Source organism: Taeniopygia guttata, chromosome 2 (assembly GCF_048771995.1).
Source record: "Taeniopygia guttata chromosome 2, bTaeGut7.mat, whole genome shotgun sequence".
In the NCBI taxonomy this organism is placed as follows: domain Eukaryota; kingdom Metazoa; phylum Chordata; class Aves; order Passeriformes; family Estrildidae; genus Taeniopygia; species Taeniopygia guttata.
The window spans coordinates 78,863,783-78,882,963 of NC_133026.1; positions in this window are offsets into that span (position 1 = coordinate 78,863,783).

Consider the following 19,181-nt stretch of genomic DNA (forward strand, 5'->3'; position numbering starts at 1 on the left):
CAGGTGATTTTACAATCAATAGTAGGAGATGTTCCAAGGCAGATCAATGCTTCTTTCAAGGAAGACAAGATTAGATGTCATGGGCTTTTCAGAAGAGAACTTGACCCGACAGAGCTGATAGAAACACCTTGACATTTCGTTTTCCCAAAGAGAACAAAGGAACCACTATGAAGCCAAATAACGGGCTGTAAGTTCTGCTTAAAGTTCTTTTCTTTGTGTTTGAGTATACCAACAATTTTACTGACCTCTTGAAGCAAGGAACATGTCAATGGAAGGAGGCAGCTATGACAGTGGAATATGAAACCGTATTTTCTGCACTGAGAGTGGTTTACAGTGCTAGCCAAGAATCTGTCACTTCTGTGATTGGCTGTGAAAGCTTTGTGGTTTCAAGTGGGAAGAACTGAGAATTTAAAATATGATTCCCTTGGGAAGGGAGCTGGTCCTTGCAAATTTAAAATGTTAAACAAAAGTAAATACCAGTGGTTGATTACAAGAGCTAAAAAAACCCATTGGTGTTCTTTAAAATCTCAAGTGAAAATTTGGATATGATATTGTATAACAAATTTAAATTGTTCTGTTAGGCACAGAAATACAATTTTCTTTAAAGAGAGAACTGTCTTTAGAGATTGATCTAGTTTGTTCTTCAGGAAAAATCCTGATTCTTAATTACTTATTAATAATTTAGCTGATACATGATTGTAATGCATTTCAGAAGGTCAGTTTTAATATTCACGTATAAGATTCTTACAAGAAAACAAAGGACTATAACTACAATTTTAGCCCTTCTATTTTGAAGACACATTAGATTTTAATCTGAGGCATAATCACATGGTATATACTTCCATAATTAAATCAGAGAGTAAATGTTAAGATAGCAGGAGGTTCACCATTAGATGAAAGCGATTCAATAATTATTAACAGACATATGCTATAATCCTCTCCTCTTGAGCACTGCATAAACATAGAATTTCCAGAACCTTAAAACTAGATATAAATACTCTCTTCTGTTTCTCCATTTTATGCCTAATCTTTCTTTTCCTGAAGGTCCCTCCTTTGATCTCTTTTCCATTCCCCTTCACACAAGAATATTCCACAATATTAAAAGTTAGCAGAAAGTCTGTTCTTCAAATGTGCTTCTGAATTGGAAAAGAATACTTGCTTATGTCTGAAGAGGAACCTGTCATTGTAATCCAAATCTGTCTTCTGAACCTAGGAAATGTAATATTGCTTTAAACCAGAGGTCAACATGACCTGTATCCCATCTTCAACTGAAGAAGCAGATACTTGTGAAAGGGTAAATAATGAAGGAAGCACACAAATATTGTCGAAGAAATATATTTTCTGTCTTCAACAACCTCCAATTCAGTCTGAAGTATTTGTCACCATTAATTTCTAGGTAAAAGAATCTTTCTGGATTTGTTTTCCATCAATTTATTTCTCCAGTTATTTCAGGCCCATGTAAATAATTGTGATATCCACAACAGTGGTGGCAAGTAATTACACTGCTTAATTATAGGTCAGCTTATTTTACTTGCTTTGCACCTATCACTTGATAGATTAATTTGATCTTACCTATTTCTTTTACTGAAATGGAGAGTGAATAGCTAACACCTTTTCTTTTTCACTAAGTTCCATTTATCTCCCTTTAATTACTTTCAAGCTAAATTAAAACCAAGTTTATTTAGAAACTTCTTCATTTAGTAAATACATTTACATTCATACATTTAATCAGTCTTGCTGGCCTTCTGACAACCTTCATGACTTTGATTTAAGGTTCAACCAGACTGCACATGTCATTCTAAGTGTGAAGTCAACAATAGCACGATAGTTCCCTCAGTTTCGTTCTTTCTTTCTAGTACTTCCTAAGATTAAATTTGCCTTCTACCTAAAATCATAAAAAAAGGGGAAGCAGTGATTTCTCATTCATTTGAGATAAATGGAGAATTAACACACCCAAAGGATCCTTCTTTTCTAATAAGTAATCTTACCCAGCATGGGAGTCCGTAAATTATTCAATGTAATCGTCATCAGTGGAACATCTTAAGTTCTTTTTGGTCAACCAATAGTACTAAGCCATTTTATTGTACTCTGACTGTGGGAGGGGGTGTGATGGGTGACCTCCCTGCATTACCATTGGAGGCCACAGATGGGTAGTTTCCCGCCTCCCGAGTTGTCAGTTATCTGTTATCCCTTCCCCCTGTTCATGCCAATCATTTTGTGCCCCTTCCCTCGGTTCCAGAAAGTTCTCAGTTCTTTGTACCCCCATTGGTTCTTCCCCCGAAACCACTCCTTCCCTCTATCCCGGTTGGCCGTTGCCATGTCACTCTCCGTTGCCTCCACCCTCATGCCCTCACCTGATTGGTTGCCTTGTACCCTGACCCTCCTTCCGAGTGACTGTTATAAACCCTGCCCCGCCCCTGGTTCGGGGCTCTCAGAGCTGGCTATCCCTCTGAGCGGCTGTGTCCCTTCGCTACCCTACTCGCCTTCCCTTCCTGAAGCCCTCAGAAATAAAGCCCTTTGAGAGACACCCGCTTGGTGGAAGACTCATCTTTCTACGACCATCGAGCGTTCCCAAAGTCCCCGACCCTGCGGCTATCCGGGACATTTGGAGGGACCGAGGAACGACTCAACTGGCGCCCGAACACGCTGACCCCTGCACGGAGTCAAGCGGAGAGCGGCTCCTCGGCAGTTTTGGCTCCGTGAACCGGCTGCTCAAGGACAACAAGCGCTGTTCGGACCCAGTGCCACGAGCAACCGTGCTTCCTTGTGAGAAGATCCTTCACCTCGTGGGCTGTGGACACCCAGAGGAGCAGGAACAGCAGCTTCGCAGAAGCTCCCTCGCACTCCGGACCCGCAGCGCTTCCACCCCCCATTGAGGCTTTTTCTTTTCAACAGGTGTCCTTTGTGGTGAGTTTTTCGTGCCCCGTCTGGCACCTGACCCCGTCTCGTTTCTTTTCTGTTTTCCTTTCCCTCTTTGGGGATTTCTTTTGCCGTCAGGACATTATGGGAAACCGTATGTCTCCGGCAAGGCGGGATTTTTATGCCCATGTTAAATCTTCCCTTGTTCTGGGTAATATTTCTTTTAAAAAAGGGGATCTTAAAGCTTTAGTTAATTTAATTTTTGACCATCTTCCGGACACCGCGCAGGAAGATTTTAATTCAGTTCAGTTTTGGGGAAAAGTTGGGTGTTTACTATATGATTTACAAGTTAAGGGGAATTTTAAAGTGGGATGTTTCTTTCCACTCTTTCATTCTATTTTTACGTTATTTAAACTAAAACGGGAGAGTTGGGCCCCCAGTTCAACAACCCCTCATTCCGTCCCCCCCACTCCTAACCCTCTTTCCCCTAAGGGTGGGTCGGGCGGCAGACCCTGCCAAACCTCGGCACAGGGTTGCCACCGTCTCCCTGCTGCCCCCCGTCCCATCCTGTCCTCTTTTCGGTCTGGGACTGGCCACCCTTTCTTTGGGCCTTTCCTCGCCCCAAGACCCTCAGACCCCTGTCCCCAGTTTAAAACCCTGTTGTTCAATCCCCAACCTATGCCAGCATCCACCACAAAATGGCGCCGGCTGCATGGCCAAGCTGGCACCTCAAGCGCCACAAAATGGCGTCCCTGCTCCTCCCTACTCCCCTCGGGTTCCCGCCACTTCTCCATTGACCCCGCCTCCGCCGAGTGCCGCCCCTGCATCAGGTCCTGCCCCATCCATTGCGTCGATGGTGTCATCGTCGGGACCCGCCCCTTCCCTCCCCTTGACCGCGCCCCTGGGTGGGCCCCCAGTGGGAGGGACCGGCCTACAGGAAGGCCACGCCCCTGTGGGAGGGAACCCCTTACCGGAAGGCCCCGCCCCGGGAGGTGGGCCTAGCCCCGCCTCCCCCTCTCCAGCCACTTCTGGTTCTCACGTCACCGGAACCAGAAGTCAGCCTGGCCGGAAGCAGGCCATCTTGGCCTGCAAGGCTCAGTGCCACCGGAGCCCAACGGTCAGGGAGAAGTTCAAGGCCCTCACCCATCCTGCCTCATCCTCCTAAGAGGATGAGGACAGTGACAGTCCCCGGCCTACATCTAGGTTGGGAGGCGGGAAACTACCCATCTGTGGCCTCCCATGGTAATGCAGGGAGGTCACCCATCACACCCCCTCCCACATCTCCCCCGTCTTTATTAACTAAATAAGCAGTCCCAAAAGTCTTAACTAAATATTGTTTAAAAATCGCTAAAGCAACGAAATTAAGAAAAATTATAACTAAAATCCAAATAAGTCCTTTAACGATGGGGGCTGCCCATCCGGGGATGCCCCACTGCGAGAATGCTTTGTCCACTGGGTCAGCAGCCAATGGGTTTTCAGTTTTTAGGTCTTTCACTTGTTCCCTTATTTGCTTGATGTGGGCCTGGATGGATGTGCTTCGAGATGACAGATTGAAGCAGCACAACCCGTCAAAGTCCTCGCAGCTGTGGCCATGGGCTAAAAGCAGGAAGTCTATAGCAGCCCGATTTTGTAGGGTTGCATGCCTGGTGGTCTGTTCGTCTGCCAGGAGGTCGGAAAGAGCGGCAGACGTAGCGTTGGCATTCTTGTTAATCCAACACTCCAGGTGAGAAAGCTCACCAAGGGCCTTCGCTGCTGCATACCATGGAAGGAAGATGGATTCAGCGATCCTCTTCGTTTGGCCCCAGTTATAGAGTTCCGAATCACAATTTGGGTTGAATTGGTTGTATGATCGTTTTTTGCGGGCCAATTGTTTTTCCTTCCTCCATTCTAGAATTTGGGTTTTGTTTGGAGTGAGGGTAGCAAGCTTGCCAAGGCTACATAGTCCTCCCTGGAGCCGAGATGGAATGCCTGACCATACTCTGTCCCCACAGATAAGGAACATCCCCCTGGGCAACACCTTAGGATGCGTGGACGAGACCGAAATGACCTGGCTGGTGTAATTGCACCAGGTCTGGCTATTATATTTTTTGTTCAGTGGAGTAACATCTTTTCTGTATGTATTCTTGGCCAAGTCAATTCCATACCAATTTTGACTTGGCCTCCTGTAATAAAATTTGACGCAGTACTCTGCATGGGAGGACTCCAGCAAGTCCAATTCTTGGGGTTCCTCTTTGCTATTAGACAGAATTTTGGTCCACTCGTCCCAAGTGTCGACCGGGTTAGGTCTCTTACCAGTGGTTCGGAGCAGGTCTGAATTGTAAACTGGCCAATCATCGGCAACCAGGGGAACCCCACCAGGCATGTGGACAATGGGTTGTCCACACTGCCCATGGCCAAACACAGATTTTCCTGCTGCAAGGACTTGGCAAGGGTGACACCCACATTCTCTTTCGGCTGCTGAACAATCCAGCCGTCCGCCGCTTGCAGCCACAAGATGACGAAGGCCACAGCGATGGCCAGCTGAGCGCAGTGGGGCGATTTCAGATGTTTCTCCCGGGCAGATGTAACTTGGGCAGCCATCCTCATTCTATTAAAGTAAAAGGAACTGTAAATAACAAAAAAGGTTTGGTTCCCTCCCCTCCCAGCTCCCCCCTTTGGGTTAAAATAAACCAACTTAGGGCAAAGGGGCATAGGGAAAACGGGTAAGGTAAGGGGGCAAGGGAAAGGTAACTGGAGGGGATGGGGTATTTTGGGGTGTCGAGTCCATAGGTGGGTAGTAAAGTCTGGTGATGAGGACTCAGGACACCAAGTTGGGGCGGCTCCCGGTCCTCTTCCGTTTGCGTCTTCTCCACGCGACTGCGTCGTCCGGTGTTGTGGGAGACACAGTCTGTGGGTCTTGTCGCAGTGGTGGTTCTGCAGCTGGGGCATCTTCCAAGAAGGGCTTCACGTATTTCCCCGGAATCCACTTCGGTCCCTGCCCTGTGGAGACACAGGCATACCCTCTCCCCCAGGTTATTAGGGGAAAAGGCCCTGTGATTGCACAAGATTCCGGGTCCCGGACAAGGACAGGTGGGCACTCCTTCAAAAGTGCTCGAGTGCTATTGGTAAAGTGCCTGATGACGGGCGGGTCTGGCTCCCGGTCGGTGCAATTTAAAAAATTCAGCACATAAAGTGCTTTACAAAGTCTCTCTGCCGGGGTCATTGGCAGCGCCGCGTCATGCTGTTGGTCAAGCAATCTTTTGAGTTCTTTGTGGGAGCGCTCCACTATGGCCTGCCCTGTTGGATTGTGTGGAATGCCGGTGGTGTGTTTGATGCCCCATTGCTGCAAGAACTCCTCAAATTGTCTTGAGATGAGTCCCGGGCCGTTATCGGTTTTAATCACCTTTGGGACTCCCAATGTAGCAAACGCCATAAATAGATGTTTTTTGGCATCTTTCGTCTTCTCTCCAGTATGGAGAGAGGCGAAGATTACGCCTGAAAACGTGTCTATAGAGACATGTATGTATTTGAGGCAGCCGAAGGAGTTGTAATGAGTGACATACATCTGCCACAGCTCCAATGCTCTCAGCCCCCGGGGATTAACCCCTGATGCCACTGGTGGAAGGGCAAGGGACTGACAGCTGGGGCAAGTGGCGAGGATGGCCTTGGCCTGCTCTTTTGAGATCTTGAACTGCCTTGCAAGGGCAGGAGCGTTTGATGGAAGAACGCGTGACAGAGCTTTGCTTGCGCTAAGATGTCTGGAGTAGTGTTTGCAAGTGTATGTGTGAGAAAGGTCGTGGCAACAGTGGCCATAACTAAATGGTCTGCTCTCCGGTTACCCTCAGTGATGGCTCCTGGCAGGTCTGTGTGCGCCTGGACGTGCATTATGTGGTAGGATTGCTCCCGGTGGGAGATCAGCCAAATCAATTCCGTGAGCAACCCGAATAATTTTTTGTTTTGAATTTCTTTGAGCATCGCGTGTTCTGCTCGCTCTGCTATCCCAGCCACATACGCCGAATCAGTCACCAGATTAAAAGGCTGTTGAAATTTCTTAAATGCTCTCACGACCGCAGCAAGTTCTGCGATCTAGGGGGAGCCCTCAACGATTTGGATGTCAGACTCCCACTTCTGACTCTCCGGGTCCTTCCACGTGATCACTGATTTGTGGGATTTTCCCGATCCATCAGTGAACACCATGAGAGCATCTTTGATCAGTGTTTTACTTTTGTACGATTTTGGGGCCAAATAGAAAGTGTCTTTGAACAGTTTATGTTTCGGATAGTGTATCGAAATCTGACCAGGATAGCTATCTAAAGAAATTTGTAAATTTTCATTTGTTTGTAATAATGATTCCAATTGCTCCAAATTCAGAGGCACATAGATGCACGCCGGATCACACCCTGCGAGGGTCCAGAGGCGTTGTCTGCCTTTGATAATGAGTTTGGCCATCAATTCCGCGGGTGTGGAGATGGTTTTGGGGGGCTGGTGCGGAAGGAACAGCCACTCGATGATGAGGAGTGGGTCCTTCCGGCCAGCATCCCACTGAAACAGCAAGCCATGGAAGTTTGGGCACTTACCCAGGATGGCAAGGGTGATGGGAAGGACCCGGTCCACATGGTGTGCCTGGCGGGATCTGATGGCCTCCGCAACTCTCTCCAGGGCTCCTTCGCGGCGGGTGTCAGCTCGCGTGGAGAAGCCAAGTCGCTGTCTCCTCGCAGGAGTTCGAAGAGGGGCACCAGCTCCTCCGTGGTGAGTCCCAGGAGAGGTCGGATCCACGTGATGGTGCCGCAGATCTGCTGCAGATCCCGCAGGGTCCGTGGGTTGTCTTTGATGGTGATAGACTGGGGCACGACGGTCCTTCCCGTGATGGTGATGCCCAAAAACTTCCATGGTGCGGAGAGCTGGATCTTCTCCTCCGCAATCTGGAAACCCGCGTCCTTGATGGCCTTGATGGTCTTACTGAGTGCTGCGCGGAGGTAGGTGGTCGTCTCCGCGCAGACAAGAACATCGTCCATATAATGTAAGATGACGGCTTCTGGGAAAAGTCGGCGGACTGGCGATAGAACCTGTGCTACAAATGTTTGGCAGAGAACTAGAGAGTTTTTCATTCCCTGGGGCAAGGTGGTCCATTGATACCTTTTGTAAGGTTCCGCCCGATTGATGGATGGTACGGAAAACGCGAATCTGGGGGCATCTCCAGGATACAAGGGGATGTTAAAAAAGCAGTCCTTGATGTCAATGACTGCGAGCTGCCAATCCCGGAGAAGCATGGAGGGTGAGGGAAGCCCAGGCTGGAGGGGGCCCATGTCGTCGATGACATCATTGACCCTGCGGAGGTCCTGGAGCAGGCGCCACTTGTCTTTGCCAGGTTTTTTAATTACAAAGACAGGAGTGTTCCAAGGGCTGGTGGAGGGTACTAAATGCCCAAGGCGTACCTGCTCCTCTACAAGTTCATTGAGCGCATCTAATTTTTCCTCCACAAGGGGCCACTGATCCACCCACACCGGAACATCGGTTTTCCAATTCAACGGTGGGGAGGTGCGCTCCGCAGTGGCCCACACTAAAAATCCCACGCAGGGCTAGGGATGTCAAGGTGGGCACCCCACTGGGACAACACGTCCCTGCCCAATAACATGATGTTAGATGAAACAACAAATGGTCGAATTGTGGCTATCTGTCCCTCAGGACCCTCCACACTTACCAGACGTCGGCTGCGCGTGGAATTGACAGCTCTGCCCACTCTGGAGATTGTGCCACAAGGGGGCACTAATTCCCAGTCGCGGGGCCACTTTGACCTGGGAATGATGGTGACATCAGCTCCAGTGTCTGCCATGAGGTTCATCGCCACCGACTTTCCCTGTAATGAAAGTACAGTCCTGATTATTGGTCTCTCTTTGGTGACATTCTGAGTCAGGAAAATGTGGATGTCGTGTTCCCGGTCCCGTCCAGAGAGGTCGTCTGAGTCAAGCAGATAGAGCAAGGCGAAGGGGAGCCCTTTGCCCAAGGTGTAAGGGGGCTCATGGCAAATGACCGAGACCGTTACCTCGGACCCCGGCGGGACACACACCACTTCAGGCACGATGGAAATCCTGTCCAGTGTGTGCCTTGCGTCGCCAAGAAGGAGCACGGTTGCTTCGCCTTGGCAGTGAGGGGGCCCCAGGAACCCCGCGGGGACTCTCACCAGGTCCTCATCCTGGAAGGTGACGGTGATGGAGCTTCTGAGGACCTGGCGGCGGCCGGGATCTAGTTTGGCCGTTCTCCGGAGGAGGCAAAGTCCGCCGTCGGTGCTCCGCCAATTCTCCGGAACTGTCCCCTGGGCCATTGGTCCTCCCAGATGGTAGGGAGGCTCGGGCGCTGAGAAGGGCCATTTGGTGTTCTTGCGCAGCCCCTCCTCGCGCTCCGCGGCCCGTTTCTCGCCAGCTGGTATGGTGGGAATGAGTTCCTGGGTGGGGGTTTTGGGGAAGGCGCATATGGGTTGTAAAACTGCTCCGGGGGCCAGTGTGGACAGTTCGCTTGAATGTGGCCCATCTGGCCACACCCGAAGCAGCGCGTGGTGTTCAGGTTTAGCACTGCCTCCTCAACCCTTTTGCTCACCGCCATGGCGACTGTGACCTCCGTGGATGTTGCCTTGACGCACGCTTCCACCATCTGGGCGATGGTGGGCTCGGGGTCCTGTGGTAAGGCTCTCAAGATCTTCTTCGTCTCTGCCGAGGCGTTGGTCATTGCCATCTTTTGGAGGAGCTCTTCCCTTGCCGCAGGGTGCTCTATCTGCTTTTCAATCGCCTCTCTGAGGCGGTCCACGAATTTGATAAATGATTCATCAGGTCCTTGTAAAATTGTTGAAAAGCTTTGTGAGAGAGTTTTGCCGTCAGGGATCTTTAACAGTGCGGCGCGGCCAGCCTTGCGGATGTCGTCGAGCAGCGGAGTTGGTAGTAGAATCTGGTCTTCCGGCTGGCCGAATTCTCTCTCCCCAGCAATTGCCTCCATCGCCTCGTCACCTGTGCCCAGTGTCTCTGAGAGATTGTGCTTTTTGATGAGAGGTTTCAGTAGTTTTTTCCACTGAACCTTCCATAACAAGAGTTCCGTGGGGGTCAACAGGGACTTGGCGATGTACCGTAAATCATGTTGCACGAGTGTCCGTCCAGAAAAAGTTAAGTCTAAAACGTTCTTAAAGAAAGGCGATTCCCTGCCGTAATCTTTAGCCACTTTACGCAGCTCTTTGACCTCCGTATATGGGATTTGCTCCCATCGGGGCCGCTTTCCCCTCTCCCTGACCACCAGTGCCGCAAAAGACCCGAGATCTCGTGCCAGGTCTAGGTCTCCGTCCTCGATGGCCGCCGCCCTGATCTTGGCCCACCCGCCTCCCGACCTAGATGTGGGCCGGGGGCTGTCACTGTCCTCATCCTCTTAGGAGGATGAGGCAGGATGGGTGAGGGCCTTGAACCTCTCCCTGACCGTTGGGCTCCAATGGCGCTGAGCCTTGCAGGCCAAAATGGCCTGCTTCCGGCCAGGCCGACTTCCGGTTCTGGTGACGTGAGAACCAGAAGTGGCTGGAGAGGGGGAGGCGGGGCTAGGCCCACCTCCCGGGGCGGGGCCTTCCGGTAAGGGGTTCCCTCCCACAGGGGCGTGGCCTTCCTGTAGGCCGGTCCCTCCCACTGGGGGCCCACCCAGGGGCGCGGTCAAGGGGAGGGAAGGGGCGGGTCCCGACGATGACACCATCGACGCAATGGATGGGGCAGGACCTGATGCAGGGGCGGCACTCGGCGGAGGCGGGGTCAATGGAGAAGTGGCGGGAACCCGAGGGGAGTAGGGAGGAGCAGGGACGCCATTTTGTGGCGCTTGAGGTGCCAGCTTGGCCATGCAGCCGGCGCCATTTTGTGGTGGATGCTGGCATAGGTTGGGGATTGAACAACAGGGTTTTAAACTGGGGACAGGGGTCTGAGGGTCTTGGGGCGAGGAAAGGCCCAAAGAAAGGGTGGCCAGTCCCAGACCGAAAAGAGGACAGGATGGGACGGGGGGCAGCAGGGAGACGGTGGCAACCCTGTGCCGAGGTTTGGCAGGGTCTGCCGCCCGACCCACCCTTAGGGGAAAGAGGGTTAGGAGTGGGGGGGACGGAATGAGGGGTCGGTTTTCTAATAAGTAATCTTACCCAGCATGGGAGTCCATAAATTATTCAATGTAATCGTCATCAGTGGAACATCTTAAGTTCTTTTTGGTCAACCAAGAGTACTAAGCCATTTTATTGTACTCTGACAACTTTTACTTCTGACTTAGGGCACAAGTAGATATATGGAATGCCTAGGAATGATATCCTAGTGGCTCTGTTACGATCCAATTAGCTGCACAAAAAATTTCCAGCTTAGGGGACAAGAAAAGGAAGCACCTCCAGATTTCTGCTGTTAATTTTCAGAAGAGGTGGGTGACTCACTGAAAAAAGTTAAACTTCTCTTAACTCTGTTTGCTACAGCCATGTTTTGGAAGAAATTCAGTATCATTGGTCCGGTTTCCTCTGGTCCATCCCTTAAAGAGGTACAAAGAGCTCTATCTCTGCACCCCAGAGTTAATGAGCCATCTGAAAAGATAAAATATGATGAATAAAGATAGTGATAAAAGCATCAGCCAGATGTCTATCTCACATTTAACCCCAGTTTTCAGCTCTCAACCTGAAATACATTCTGGGCTTGGGTGTAGAGCCAACCCCATTGAGCACCTAAGCATGAAACTATTAACTGTTGCACAAAAACAAGCTGGCAGCTCTTATTGTGAAGTATAATGGAAAGCTTTTACTGTTTTATAATAGTTCTGCACTCAGAACTATCAAAGTAAGCAGAATTTATTTTTTGAGCGATGAATGAAAATTAATCAATGAGCCATCTCAGTTGTAACATATGAGCTATTTTTAAATTATCAGGCGTAATAACAGTTGCTAAACATGGCATCTGGTATTTTCATCTGTTAATCAGTACATTAGAATTTAATCTGGTTTTAATATCATTAATTCGGAGAACATTCTTCTACTTAAAATAGTGTTCCTATGTGCATAGTATATTCAAAACTTTTTACCACATCTCTTCCTGTCTTTGCCATCACAGTAGAAGTTCATAAGAGAGATGATGATTAAATACTCTTCTATAGCCTGCTAATCCACACTATAGTGAGAAATATAAACTACTTGCTCAAACCTGGCAACAGAAAATCAAAACTTGCTATTATGTAACTTTATGACAAATGTGATTTTGTCCTCTAAGAAGTCCTCTATCAATAGAAACAATTTACTTCTTCTGAGGTAGGCATCTACTTTGGGTTTAGCAAAAGTCTTGGGAAGTGCATCAGTAATTTCAGCTCGTGGACAAGCATTTACAAATAGATTTCATTTCTCCTCCCATTACTTCATCACATTAGGCTTGATAAAAAAATTGCTGAGAATACAAGGATTGCCCAAACTCAGGTGTAAAGCAGGATTTTGTGCAGGAAAAGCATTCAATTCCTTCAGCCTTTGAAACCATAAACAAAATGAACAAAAGATGATGGAATAGGGCCTTACACTCACAGTGGCTACGAGTGAATTCACTCAACCCTAATCAAGACTCTTGCCCAATCAAATAATAAAGTAATTGCAGTTTATTTTTTTCACCAGAAACTGTAGTTTCAATCTAGCAGTATGAAAGATGAAAGAGAAAATTTTGGTTTTGGGCATCTCACTTCTGAATATCCTGTGTTATCATTGGTGGTAAGGATTTTATTTGCTCCTTGTTCTCTTCCTTTGGGGTTTCTTCTTTCTTTCTTGTGGATTAGTTTTGTACCTTGTATGAGTTACTGAGTCACAAGATTTACCAACTTCTTTTCTTGTACAGAACAATGTGCTAGTTCAGGAATCCAGGAGTTACTTGTGTAGCCAATATGGAGGCTTGTTATACCCATAAATTCAAAGTGTACTAGGCAGGATGTAACCAATATTTGCTTTTTCTTGAAGACCTAAAAATAGCATAATGAAATAGTTAAAAACAGTCAAAATGTATAACAAAATGTTAAATAGAGGTTTGTGGTACAATTTCACAAGCAGGGTACAGAAAAACATGTGAGTGTAGCAAAATTTGCAAGACCAAAGGAGGTAGAAAAGATATGAGACATACCTTGTGAAATAGAAATCCTCCTCCTTGTGAAAACAAGTCCTCATAGAAGCAGTTGGAAAGATATCTGATGGACACAAAAGAGACCTTTGTCTTAAAATTAAGGTAGTCTCTATGGGGACCTGATGAGATCATATCTTTATTTTTGTGAAAGGGGCAGGACTATAGAAAAGTCAACAATAAATGAGAAAGGATGGGGAAGGAAGATGATGCTCACATTTCTCTGAGATCTCTGCTTCACATTTCCTCCAAACCTTATTAAAGACGACAGCCATCAATGCTAAATTACATAGCAGGTAATCTTGAAGGTACTGTAGACTCACAGCTGTTAAATCTCCGTATTCTCTCCAGCCCTCTAGACCTGTTTTGACTCAGAGAAACAAAACTATCCACTGTAATCAAGGTGCATTCAAAATTTGAATTTGTACAGCAGTTTAACAATATCCTTTAGGTTTATTCTATATTCATTTCCCAATAACTTCTAACATACACTTTAAATTGTTGCTGATTATTATCCCTTTATAACAGGCATTTCTATTATAGTCCTAGACCTCACTCCTGAGTGAGAATGAGTAACTCAGAGAAAATAATTTTATAAATGAATTAGGAATGTTATCCCCCTGTGTGCATGACTTGACATGTATCGATACACTTGCCATTTTATCACTTTCCATTTTACTGTCCAATCACACAGTTTCTTAATGATCTTTTGGGATTCTTAACCATTAACCCTTTTTTACCACCTTAATTAGCATAATGTCTTTATGAAAACCACCTCAGTAGTCTCTTTCTTTTCTAATAATATTTAATATGTTGAACATTACATCTGCCAGCCAAAGTTCCTGTGCACTGCTTAGGATGACCTCCTTCTACTTGAAAGACACTTCATCCTGTTTTCTGCTCTAAACTACTTTTCAGTTGTGCCAAGATTTTCCCTCTGAAAGATTAATTGCCTTGACAGAGAAATCTGAAAGATACAGTCTGGGAAAATTCAGGTAAATATATCATAGCATTGTTAACATTGGAAAAGATCTGTCAGATCAAGTCCAACCATCAACCTAGTATGACTAAACCATGTACTCAAGTGTCATTTCCACTCGTGTTTTCTATGCTTCAATGGATGGTGACTCCATCCCTTCTTTTTGGGTAGTCTATTTCAATGCTCGACAACTCTCCCATTAAGAAATTTTTTTTCTAATATCTAACCTTAGCCTCCTCTGGAGCCATTTGATGCCATTTCCTCATCTCCTGTCACATATTTCTTGGGAGAAGAGACTAACTCTCACCTGACTACAACCTTCTTTCAGGTAGTTGTAGGGAACAATAGGGTCTAGTGGTGGGCTTGGCACTGCTGGGTCAATTCCCTCTGTGAGATGTCATTACAGACACTTAAATAAGAGAAACTATTAAGCTGGAGCGTTGGACCCTTACAAAAAAAGATAATCTTGTTGTAAAAGAGAAAAAAAATGTTGTGACTTGGTAATATTTACTATTATACGGAAGCTTCACTCAAACATTGTTTCCAATGGTTTTCCCCCTTCTTTTGCTCATATTTGTCCCTACTTTGCTTTAAAGTCAGAGCTTGTAATGGCCTGTCAGGAACAAAAGTCCTATTTATAAAAGCTTGGAAAGAGGATAACAGAACAGATGACCATGTTGAAATAGGCATAAAGAGAATGAGGGGAAATGCAGTGTTCTTCAAAATGGCAAGACAGACAAACACTGGTGACCGTCATACAAACTGTCTCCAAAGTCAGTGCAGTTACACCAGAATGTTTATTTTTAATTTTGTTCTCTAATAATGCAGCAGCATTTTCCAATCTCAAAAAAGGCATCTCTATTTACTTAGCCGCATTATTGCTATTAATCATTGATAGAGTCATACAATGTTTTACAACTAGAGACATAGTCTGTACCTAAAAGAGTTCAGGTACAGAAGACAAATTATATACTGATAAAGCAACACCTTAGAGATTCAGGAGATATTACAGTAGAAGAAATAAAATATGTTTCCAATGAAGTATTTCCAAGAGTGATTAAAAGAGAAGGATGTTTTACCGTAGAGCAAGGTTTTACTTAGTAATAATTACCTGTCTAGTTCTGTAGTTGACTGGAAAATTTTGCTCAGGTCAAACAAAATGCTGATAATTATAAGTCCAACGAAATCATTATGGTGAATTAACCCAAAGAGAAAAAAATTCCCATTCAATCTTATTTCTCAAATTTGTTCTTTTTTCCAATTTTGTCTCATAAATACCAGTGAATACTACTCTGACAATCTCAATGGCATACTATGAAATTAATAGTTTCTATTTCAATTTATTTGTTTTTCATTCCACTATGAAAAATTCATTACAAATATGCTGATCTGTCTAGCAATTTCCTGAAAGTTTTTGTTTGTTTATTTCCTTGAATTTTATCAGTGCCTTTCTAATTTTTTGCTTTGCCAAGTCTTTCAGAACTTAATTCTAATTTTATTATTTAGGAAGAAAGAATAAAAATAGTTGGTTGAGGTTTTTTTCTTGTTAATTAGAGGAGATGTGAAGGAGACTCAGAGGTAAGTGGAAAAGACTTTTTAGTTTGTGATTTCTGTGATACAAACAGAATTCAGGACAAGAAGCACAGAAAATTAAATGTTTTTATTTAAAATGCAGAAATAGAAGAAGCTTGTAGCAACATCAAGATCAGAACTATAGTAGAGCACAAACATCTTGTAAAAAAGGTTGTAGGCAGATGTACTTTTGCTGATTTATTACCCAGATCTTTCATGCATGTTAAAAAACATAGCCATTTCTTAAATACAGGAAGTTATCACCCTTTCCTAATGCATAATATTTCTCAACCATTTCATTTCCCTCACAGTTCAGGTCACCTGTTCTTTGCAGAAACTTCAAAACCGCTTATCTTCTGAGAGCTCTGAAATCTCCACAAATTTTGAATGTAAGTTCTCACAAAACTTTATATGCTCAAAAAAGAAAAAAATCAAGACAACATAGAGACCAAGAGGCAATATATGTCTCTGAATAATAGACAGAGACATAAATATAGATTTAAGAGACATACAGAAAGTAGTTCCCTTAAGGAATCCATCATTCAGTATAGGAAAAAACTATAATCAAATAGAGTAGGCCATGGATTGATTCTTTCACTTGCAATTTTTGCAACAAATGATGCAAAGTTTGTGAAAAATAGAGTTTCTTATAAAGCAAATTTCAAGTTCATTTTCTATGGAGAGCTATCTTTTCCACTACTGTAAGCATGCATCTTCAGTGAAAAATGTCTGAGTATTACAGTAAGACAATTATTTTTTAAATTTGAAAAGCTCAATACTACACTGCCTGAAGACTGAATACTGGAATCTCTCCCCAGATATTTTTTTATTAGTGTAATTTGAGAATAGCTTCATTACAGCACATGTACCCATAAGCATGTTCAATTTTGCATTTAAAATGCAATGATTGTAAGATTTAAGGTAATTACTCTATCATAAGAGAAGACAAGAATATGTTTAGCCATCCCTCCTCCATGGTGTTGCTAAGGATGAAGAAGATAAAAAACTTAACAATAGATTTTCCTTTCTTTAAAATTCTGTGGATAATACTGATTGTTAAAAAAGAACACATCCTGAATCAGGTAACATAGACATTAATAAATACAAGCATATCCTGGCTAAACTGAAACAGCTAAAATTATTTTTCTGAGGTTTTTTTGGTGTGTTGTTTTTTATATTGTATATCTGGTTTTTTGTTGTAGTTTTTTGTTGTTGTTGTTTTGGTTTTGGTGTTTTATGGTTTTTGCTTTTGTTTAAGAGAGCATTAATGTAAAAAGCCAGGGAATCTCAGAAAATGGGAAACTGGACAGGACAAACGCAGATCTGAACCAATGTGGTTAATCAAACATTCTCCCTTTATTCGAGATAAGATGGTAGTTTATATAAGCTTCTACATAGTTTACAAAAACAAAAGCACTCTGATTGGCAAGCTAACATTGTTTACCTTTTCCTTAAGGTGGCCTAAACCTTACACTATAAACCTATACTAATTCACACCCAGACAGCCCAGTGGTCCCCATCACACCTTAATACTATTTCTATCTGCACCACAAACTCTTAATTTCTAACGGCATCAGAGGCTTGAAGGCCTCACAAGGCCCAAATCTGAGGCCTAGACTGGAGTAGCTCAAATCTCATAACTCATGTCCTCTTTCTCTCAAAAATGCTGCAAAAAATGTATTTTAAAAAGCCCTTCTTGTTTTCTGAAAAAAATTAGCTAGTTTTGACTGTAATTGAACTTTGGGCTTTTCTTGTCATCTGTCTGCATATATGATGAACAGCTCTGTGTTCTTCCTGCAAAGTTTGACCTTGCTTCCAGAGATCATACAGTTTCTTTTACTGTTATCTCCACGTTCAGCCAAGCTGGTCTTCTTTCCTACTTGCTTAGGACACAGGAGAATTACTGGCTCATGTGCTTCTCAAAGGTTGTTCTGTGATATTGACCAACACTTGCGGACTCCAAAGCCTTCAAATGAAGATTCCCAGAGTACTCTGTTACATAGCTCTCTGAATAGTTTAAGATTTGCTCTTGTGATATCCAGGATAGTAATTTTTTTTTTTGTTTGCATTATACTGAAGATTTTAGATATAAGCATTTCATGATCACTGTGGCTAAGATAGACACCTACCATCACATAGTTCCTTATTCGCAGGCAGAAAATCTAAGAGGGCATCTTTTCTAGTTGGTGCTTCAATTACCTGAGACAAGAAATTATCTTTCAGGCTACAAGCCTGAAAAGTTTCCAAGACCTGTTTATCAAAGGAGTATGAGATTTCCAGTTGTGTCTGGAAAGTTGAAATTTCACACAGGGACAAGAGCTACTGATGCTGAAATTTCTCCAAACTGGCTGTAAAATAACTTATCAGTGCTTACATCCTGGCTGAGTGATCAGTATTAAACATTCCCTACTACATGTCTGTGGGAGGGGGTGTGGAAGATGGCCCCCCTGCTTTGCCCTGGGAGGCAACAGATGTGTAATTTCCCACCTCCCCTGTTGTCAATCTTTTGTTATCCCTTCCCCTTGTCCTTGTCCATCATTATGTACTCCTTCCCCCAGTTCTAGAAAGTTCTGGGTTCTCTGTATCCCCATTAGTTCCTTCCCGAAACCACTCCTTCCCCCCATCCCCGTTGGTTGTCACCCTGCCACTCTCCCTCTACTCCGCCCCTGAGTCCTTCCCTTATTGGTTGTTTCATACCCTGACCCTCCTTCCCAGTTACTGTTATAATCCCTACCCCGCCCCCGGTTCAGGGCTCTCAGAGCTGGCTGTCCTTCTGAGCGGCTGCTTCCCTTCACTACCCACCTCACCTTCCCTCTTCTGAGCCCTCAGGAATAAAGCCTCTTGAGAGTCACCTGCCTTGGTGGAAGCCTCTTATTTCTACAGCTATCCGGCTCTTGGAGGACCTGACCCTGTGGCAAGCCAGAGTGGTCACAGGACCCCAGGGCCTCCCATGTCCTTTATTCTCCGTCCCTCTAAGACCTACCCAGAGTCTCTCAAGCACATCAGTGCTAACTGTAAGAAAACTATAATCAAACCTCTCCTTTACATATACTACAACACCCCTAACTCACCTCCCCTACCTACCCTTCCATCCCAGTACTCCTGCTGTGAGACTCATGCCACCAAATTTTACTGGTACCAGTATCATACCTCTTTTATATATATGTAAATACCCAGACCAAGATTGCAGCTCAGATGAAATATTCTTGCTGTTCTGACAGAGCTTTGAGGAAAGCCCCAAGAGGTAGAGTAATACATTCCATAAAAATAGTTGAGACTGAAGTTCTTTCTCACATTTTGGGGATTTTCCCCTCCGGCCTATAATATTCCCATAACTTCTGTTTTCTGAGTATTCCTTTTCTAGCACCAATTAACTCTAACTTTCAGTGTTGAAAACATCTATGCTCATTCTCAGAATATTATTTTACAAAATATCTTGTGTAGTTGTGTTCTGGGGCAGAAATGTCACATATATATGCTATATAATATACATATATGTCATATGTATATTACTAACTAGTTTAGCAATAGTCATTTGCAGCACTGCCATTTCATCAAAATGTAACAATAGTTGGTTTTTTTTTTTTTTGCATCTTCTTTTGTTCATTTTGTCAGATATTTCAACTTAAAAATAATTAGACTTTTAAAATCTAAGTGCTCCA